At 39.9% G+C, this 9,074-nt stretch overlaps 1 protein-coding gene across 6 annotated transcripts in view; it reads left to right on the plus strand.

The window, feature by feature from the left end:
* The window catches only part of ccdc149a (coiled-coil domain containing 149a), a 144,742-nt gene that overhangs the window by 16,263 nt on the left and 119,405 nt on the right, over window positions 1-9,074 (plus strand). Inside the window, exon 1 of one of the 6 annotated variants that reach the window (XM_043693857.1) lies at window positions 7,097-7,181. The exons of the other annotated variants lie outside the window; for them this stretch is intronic. The gene's annotated coding sequence lies outside the window, so the exon portion shown is untranslated. Of the gene's footprint in view, window positions 1-7,096; window positions 7,182-9,074 lie in introns of those variants that run through there. 6 annotated transcript variants of the gene reach the window in all.

Consider the following 9,074-nt stretch of genomic DNA (forward strand, 5'->3'; position numbering starts at 1 on the left):
CGAAATGGAGCCGTTTATCACTACTCTTTGTTTCCTGTCAGCCAACCAACTTTCAATCCAACTTAGTACTTTGCCCCCCATACCATGTGCCCTAAATTTGCTCACTAACCTCCTATGTGGGACTTTATCAAAGGCTTTCTGAAAGTCCAGGTATACTACATCCACTGGATCTCCCTTGTCCATCTTCAGAGTTACATCCTCAAAAAATTCCAGAAGATTAGTCAAGCATGATTTCCCCTTCATAAATCCATGCTGACTCTGACCTATCCTGTTACTGCTATCCAGATGTGTCGTAATTTCATCCTTTATAATTGACTCCAGCATCTTTCCCACCACTGAGGTCAGACTAACTGATTTATAATTCCCTGCTTTCTCTCTCCCTCCTTTCTTAAAAAGTGGGACAACATTAGCCACCCTCCAATCCGCAGGAACTGATCCTGAATCTATAGAACATTGGAAAATGATCACCAATGCATCCACGATTTCTAGAGCCACCTCCTTCAGTCCCTGGGATGCAGACCATCAGGTCCCGAAGACTTATCAGCCTTCAGCTCTCCAACACCATTTCCTGCCTAATATAAATTCCCTTCAGTTCAGCCACTATTACATCTGGGAGATTGCTCATGTCTTCCCCAGTGAAGACAGATCTAAAGTACCAATTCATCTCTTCTGCCATTTCTTTGTTCCCTGTAATAAATTCACCCATTTCTGTCTTCAAGGGCCCAATTTTAGTCTTAACCATTTTTTTTCTTTTCACATACCTAAAAAAGCTTTTACTCTCCTCCTTTTATATTTTTGGCCAGTTTACCTTTGTACCTTATTTTTTCTTTGCGTATTTCCTTTTTATCCTCTGTTGTTCTTTAAAAGCTTCCCAGTCCTCCGATTTCCCACTCATCTTTGCTATGTTATACTTTTTCTCTTTTGTCTTTATATGGTCCTTAACTTCCCTCGTCAGCCACGGCCACCCCTGCCTCCCCTTAGGATCTTTCTTCCTTTATGGAATGAACTGATCCTGTATCTTCTGCATTATACCCAGAAATACCTGCCATTGTTGCTCCACTGCCATCCCTGCTAAGGTATTGCACCATTGAACTTTGGCCAGCTCCTCCCTCATAGCTCCATAGTTCCCCTTATTCAACTGAAATATTGTCACTTCCGATTCTACCCTCTCCCTTTCAAACTGCAGATTAAAGATTATTATATTTTGGTCACTACTTCCTAATGGCTCCTTTACTTTGAGGTCCCTGATCAAATCCGGTTCGTTGCACAAAACCAGATCCAGAATTGCCTTCTCCCTGGTAGACTCCAGAACAAGCTGTTCTAAGAATCCATCTTGGAGGCACTCCGCAAACTCTCTTTCTTGGGGTCCAGTACCATCTTGATTCTCCCAGTCTACCTGCATGTTGAAATCCCCCATAACCCATAACAACTGTAGTAATATCTTTGCGACAGGCCAATTTCAGCTCCTTGTTCAACTTACACACTGCATTCAGGCTACTGTTTGGGGGCCTGTAGATAACTTCTACCCTTAGAATTTCTCAGCTGTATCCATACTGACTCTACATCCCCTGATTCTAGGTCCCCCCCGCGCAAGGGACTGAATATCATTCCTTACCAACAGGGCCACCCCACCCCTTCTGCTTGTCAGTCTGTCCTTACAATACCACATATAGCCTTGAATATTCATTTCCCAGGCCCTGTCCACTTGAAGCCACGTCTCAGTTATCCCCACAACATCGTAACTGCCAATTTCCAAATGAGCCTCAAGGTCATCCACCTTATTTCTAATGCTTTGTGCATTCACATATAATATTTTTAATTTGTTACTCCCCTCACCCTTCCTATCAATCCCTGTTTCACTTGACCTCACGGCATGATCCTTTTTTGAGTTTTCTGCTCCATTGATTCCGTTGTCTTTCCTGACTTCCCTTGTTCTAACTTTCCCTTTAACTTCCTTTTTAAACTTCCAGTTTGTCCCCTCCCCCCTGCTGTTTAGTTTAAACAGCTGTGTTGCAGTGGCAAACCTACTTGCCAGAATGCTGGTCCCCCACCTATTAAGGTGCAACCCGTCCCTCTTGTATAATTTATCCTTACCACTAAACATACCCCAGTGATCCAAGATATAAATGCATTGGAAGCAGTTCAGAGAAGGTTTACTACACCAGTACTTGGATTAGGTGGGTTGTCTTATGAGGAAAGCCTGGACAGGCCATGCTTGTATTTGCTGGAGTTTAGAAATATAATAGGTGACTTGATTGAAATGGATAGGGTCCTGAGGGTTGTTGTCAGAATACATGTGGAGAGAATGTTTTCTCTTATGGGAGAGTCTAAGACTAGGGGTCACTGTTTACAAATCAGGGATTAAAATAGAGCTATGGTGATTTTTTTTCTCTCTGATGGTTTTGAGTCTTTCTGAAAATGTAGTGGAATGAGAGTCCTTGCATATTTTTTAAACAGAAATGGATGGGTTTTTGTTAAGCAAGAGGGTGACAGTTATCCGGGTTAGATGAGAATATAGATTTGAGTTTACGGTCAGATCAGCCATGCTCTTATTGAATGGCAGAACAGGCTGAAGGGGCTAAATGGCCTACTTACAGTCCTGATTTATTTGTTTGCTTGGGCATTTGTAATTTGAAATTTAAGCTTTGTTTTATTTGATATGGCATTAAAAGCAATGAGGTAGAATTTATTTGCTTCTTTGGAGAGGAGTGATTGTGTTGGTGGTGACTCATTGATGAAAGAAATAACAGTTGGATTTAAAGAGGTCCCATGAATTCAGCAGGATATCTCAGTTGGAGGGAAATTTCCAGATGATACATCGTTGCATCAGGAAGAGCAAAATTAGATAAAATATCCGATGTCACCGAATCTCTTAGTAACCCCAGAAAAATAACTTTCAATTGATTTAAAGTTATTTTGATACACAGTAGTCATAAATGCTCAGTGACTGATTGATATGAAAAGGAATAAAATCCGACAGACTACTGGCATCGACCAAGGCACCGAAAATAACACTCTGGCAAATCCTGTCAACCTTGTACTGCCCTACTTACTGACATTTAGGGGCTCGCATGGAAATTTGGAGAGCTGTCCCAGCGATGAATAAAGAAAGAGCTTGTCAGTAACACCATCAACATCCCTGGGTATGTTCTGTCCCACCAATAGGACAAAACAACAAGTGGAGGTGCCTCAGTTATATACAGTTGAGGGGGGTGTTGCTCTGTGAACATTCAACATTGACTCTGAACTCTGTAAAGATTCATGGCATCTGGTCAAACATGGTCAAAGAAACCTCTGGTTAATTACCAAGTACATCAAGAGTGCAGGAGGGCATGTTAGGAGTAGCATCAGGCATACCTAAATATGAACGATCAACCTGGCTTTTAGAAGCCAGTTTGCTCAGTCCCATGTTATCACTGTAGGAATTCCTCATGGTAGTGTACTGAGCTCCATTATTTTCAGATGCTTCACCAATGACTTTCCCTCCACAATAAGGTCAGAACTGAGGATATTCATTGATGATTGCACCAATATTCAGCATCATATGAGATTCCTCAGATACTGAAGTAGTCTTTATTTAATTGCAGCAAGATATGGGAAACATTCAGGCTTGGGCTAATAGGTGGCATGGACCATGTGTGCCATTCATTTGCCTGCAGTGTTCACTGCAATAGGAGACATTCTATCTATCTCTACTTGACATTAAATAGCATTACCATTGCTGAATCTCCCACTGTCCACATCCTGCGACTTATCATTGAGCAGAATTTGAAATGGACTATCCATGTAAATGCAGTGGTTACAAAAGCAGGTCAGAGACTAGGAATACAGCAGCGACTCCTGACTCACAAAGGCTGTCCACCACTTATAAGGTACAAGTCTGGGCCTGATGGAATACTTCCCATTTGTCTGGATGACTGCAGCTCCAACAACACTCAAGAAATTCAACCGTCTGTGAGAAAACAGCCCTCTTCATTGGCACCCAATTGAAAACCTTCAACCTTCACTCCCTCCATTTACAAGAGACAGTGTAACAATTCACCAAGGTTCCTTCAACTGCAACTTACAAACCCATGATCACTGCCACATAGAAACATAGAGGCAGCAGCTACATGGTAACACCACAACCTGCAAGTTCCTATCCAAGCTACTCAGCATCCTAATTGAGAACCTTATTACAATTCCTCCATTGTCACTGGGTCAGAATCCTGGAGCTCCCTGTTTAACAACGTTGTGGATGTAGCTGCACCATATCTACCGCAGTGGTTCAAGAAGCAGCACACTAGCATCATCTCAGGGGAAACTAGAGAGTGGCTACAAACGCTGGCTTAATCATTGTTGTCCACATCTCATGAATGAATAAAACAAAAGCTGCCTCAGGTTGTAATGAGGTGAAATAATTGAAGGTCTATTACACATCTCTACGTTAGAAGTGAATGCATGACGCAGTATTGATCAAATGAGTGACAACTATATTATAGGAAACGCCATTGCAGTATTGAAATTATTCAGTACCTTGCATGCATTACCATATAATATATTATCTAGTCAGTCAAGCTTTGTAAGTATAGATTTTTTTCTGCTGTCTTAGTCCTCTATTTAAATTAACTTTATAGCCATGTAGAAATGGTAATGAGACTCTGTTACAGTCACTGGTCAACTAAATTGATGTTCATTTAGCAGAATATTTTACTGTGTTTGAATAAAGAATTATGGATATCCAAGAGTGATTACAAAGCAGCTCTTCTGCCATTTTCACAAATTTGAAACTTAAACGGTTTTCAAGTATTTTTCTGAACCCCAGTATTATTCCATTTTTACTGTTCTGCCACCAGTGAAAGGTAAAGAAAGGTTGCAAACATTCTCCATCCATTTGGTGTATGATAACTTCACAATTGTGATATAATCACTCCCAGTTTATGAAGTCAGGATGAAGACTTAATTAGCAAAACATTTAAGCAGTATGCATAAATTATGTAGATTGTAAAATTAAACAAAGGAATTTATCAACTTTCACATAGCCAGCTGGAAATGTAAAATCTCAAATCGTTGCCCTTTTCTGTACAAGGGCATTGCATAGAGTTAATTTAGTGAAGCCTTTTTCTCCTCTCCTGCACCCTTCCACTTGAAAAAAGCAAACATCTACCACATATACTTGAGTAAAAGTCGGCCCTCTACTTTTGGCCAAAAAATCTGGAATTTTCCATATATCTTGTGTAAAAGTCAAACCTAATTCTTCACAGAAAACAGATAAACCTTTCTGAGGCAAGATATTATCCTGTACATAAATGTTACGACGAGGAAATAAATTTCTTTTTTTGCCATTATGTGTTTTGATGTACAATTCACATAATTTGGCGCAAAAGTTTAAGATGCATCAGGTCACAGTCAAGTGACAACCTCTCTTTGTGTGCAGCTCAGCTGAGCTCAGATCCCCTGTAGCACCCGTGGAATACAGTCAATAAGGATGGAATTTTGGATTTTAAGGGAAGTGCTGGATGGTGTACCATCGAAATACCGTAATTCATTATGTTTTTTTTCTTTATTTGTTGAGAGATCAATTGAGCTTCTGCAAATGATAAAGTATTTTGGACTGTAGTATGAATCTCAGTCCTTCAAAAATATTATCCACGTAGTAGCTGACACCATAAATTTAATCTTAAAAAAAGTCTAAAAAATTTGACTTTTACACGAGTAGATCCAGTAAATAAATAAAGTCGTAGAGATGTACAGCACGGAAACAGACCCTTTGGTCCAACTTGTCCAGGCCGACCAGATATCCCAATCCAATCTAATCCTACCTGCCAGCACCCGGCCCATATCCCTCCAAACCTAAACCTCTATAAGGTCACCCCTCTGCCTCCGACACTCCAGAGAAAACAGTCCCAGCCTATTCAACCTTTCCCTATAGCTCAAATCCTCCAACCCTGGCACCATCCTTGTAAATCTTTTCTGAACCCTTTCAAGTTTCCTTCCTATTGGAAAGATGTTGTGAGACCAGAATTGCACGCAATATTCCAACGGTGGCCTAACCAATGTCCTATATAGGCGGAACATGACCTCCCAACTCCTGTACTCAATACTCTGACCAATAAAACAAAGCATACCAAACGCCTCCTTCACTATCCTATCTACCTGTGACTCCACTTTCAATGAGCTATGAACCTGTACTCCAAGGTCTCTTTGTTCAGCAACATTCTCTAGGACCTTACCATTAAGTATATAAGGCCTGCTAAGATTTGCTTTCCCAAAATGCAGCACCTCACATTTATCTAAATTAAACTCCATCTGCCACTTCTCAGCCCATTGGCCCATCTGATCAAGACCCTGTTATAATCTGAGGTAATCTTCTTCGCTGTCCACTGCACCTCCAATTTTGGTGTCATCTGCAAACTTACTAACTGTACCTCTTATGTTCACATCTAAATCATTTATAAAAATGATGAAAAGTAGACCCAGCACCAATTCTTGTGGCACTCCACTAGTCACAATGTTTTACAAGCAGTTGTCTTTAAACCAGTACATCTAAATGCTTCACATTTTGATGCAAATTCCAAGAAATCTTGGCACAAGATTTCCACTGCAGCTGAATCTGTGGAGTTTCATATTAATGACAGTGATCTAACAGTGAGTCACTCATCATAGATTGATGAAGTCTATGGGTTCGTTTATTTAAAACAGTAAAACCTATTATAAGGTATGAAGCGATTATTACGGCAACTGATTTCGATGTGTGCACCTTACATAACTGCCAGGCACATTCAGAACATTTTATGCACACAGTATATAGAGTTGTGAAAGGGGAACCCTCTTAAAGACAAGGTACATGTAAAACATGGAAATCCCAGATTGATCAGATCCTGACATTTCAGGAAGGTTTCTGTCTTAAACCAACCATTATAAAAGCACTGATGTAGGAGGGATGTGCATTCACAAAGGGTTTTCCCACTTCACCAGCATTCATGGTCATGCAAACATAATGGATCATGGGCAGGAGTAGGCTCTCCATCATTCAGAAGGATCATGGCTAATCTGATTGTAACTTCAAATCCACATTTCTACCTATTAGGAATGAGTTTTCAACCCCTTACTTAACAAGAATTTAACTGAAAAAGCTTGAAAAGGAAACATTTGGCTAAGATGAAGATGGATTCTTCAAAAAGGTCAAGAGAATTATAAAAGTGAGTAGAAAAATGGTAGAGAAGTTAAGTTATTACATTGTCTCTGTTTATTCTCCCAGAATTAGAGATCAGATGATGAAGGAGAATAAGGAGGTGAAGGAAAATATTAATAGTAAAACACTTGTACTGTAGAAATTAGTGCGAGTTAATCAGTCTCTGGGACCTGATAGTTTACATCCTAGTGTGGCTATAGAGGTAGTTGATGCTTAGTAATCAATTTCCAAAATTCCATAGATTTTGGAATGATTTTAGAAACTTGCAAACATCATCCCACTGTTAAGAAGGGGGCAATGGGAAATTCAGGGGTATACAAATCAATCAGACCTAGACCATTAATCACGAAAATGCTTGAATCCATTGTAAAGGATGTTATAAATGGACACTTGGATAAAAATTATTTGATTGGATGTAGTCAGCACGGGTTTATGAATGGAAAATCATGTTTTCCAAACCTTTTGGAGTATTTATTGGATGGTACTATCAAAATTAATAAAGGGAGTCAATAGATGAAGAGTGTTTGGATTTTCACAAGGCTTTTAATAAAGTCCTGCTCAAGAGATTGGTTAGCAATTTTAAAGCATCTGGTTTAGAAGGTAATGTACTCATATGAATTAATAATTGGCTAACAGGTTAAAAGAAAGTAAAAACAAATAGGTCTTGTTTACATTGACAGGTGCAAATGGTTGGGACAGCAAGGCTCTATACTTGGGGCATCCAGCTGCTAATAATATGTGTCAACAATTTGGACATGGGGACCAAATGTAATATTTCCAAGTTTGCAACTGATTCAGATCGAAGTGAGAATGCCTGTCAGTCAGACAATCTTCTGCCCATGCTAATATTATACCGCCTACACCATGAGTTTTTATTTTCTGCAGTAATCTTTGATATAGCATCTTATGAAACATCATCTGGAAATCTAAGTACAATGCATCCATTGGCTCCTGTTTATCCAAAGCGTGTGTTAACACCTCGTAGAACTCCATTAGATTTGTCGTTCATGTATTCCCTTTCACAAAACTATGTTGACTCTGCCTGATTAACTTGACCTCACCCAAGTGCCCTCATTAAAATCTGTTTAATAAAAGCTTCTAGCATTTTCCCTCTGATCAGTATTAAGCTAACAGGCCTCTATCTTCCTACTTTCTGTCTCCCTCCCTTTTTTGATGAAAGGAGTTCCATTCACTATCTTCCAAACTAATCAAATCAAGTTGGCAAATCAAGGAACTTTCAGAAAATAAAAACAAATGTCTCAACTATCTCACTAGCTACTTCTTTTCAGACTCTAGGATGAAGTCCATCAGGACCTGAGCACTGGTCAGTCCCCAACTCTTACAATATATTCAGTGTCACTTCTCAGGTGATTGTGATTTTCTTGAGGTCCACCTTGCATTCCATTTGCTGACATTTTGTGGCTTTGTTACTTGTATTTTCTATAGTGAAGACAAATACAAAGCAACTGTTCAGTTCATCTGCCTGGTCTTGATAAGAGGTATCAGTGTGCTGGTGAGTCTTGTCTGTTATGTGAAATTAGGAGGAAGGTTGGGAAGGCTAGCCTAGGTGCCTTGGCAATCATAAAAAGCAGGAAACATTAAAATATATATAACTGAACCCCAACCACGTCTTACAAAGAGTGACAGTTGGGTGCAATGTTTGACTTGTTCAAGAAAGCAATCCTCACATTTCTCAGCATTCATCTCTCCCATTGCCTCGTCATTGTGTTACTGCTCAACGCTTCCTTAGTTGGCAGGTAGCCCAGTAATGAGGTAAAAACAATGACTGCAGATGCTGGAAACCAGATTCTGGATTAGTGGTTCTGGAAGAGCACAGCAGTTCAGGCAGCATCCAAGGAGCTTTGAAATCGACGTTTCAGGCAAAAGCCCTTCATCAGGA

Source organism: Chiloscyllium plagiosum, chromosome 1 (assembly GCF_004010195.1).
Source record: "Chiloscyllium plagiosum isolate BGI_BamShark_2017 chromosome 1, ASM401019v2, whole genome shotgun sequence".
NCBI lineage: Eukaryota > Metazoa > Chordata > Chondrichthyes > Orectolobiformes > Hemiscylliidae > Chiloscyllium > Chiloscyllium plagiosum.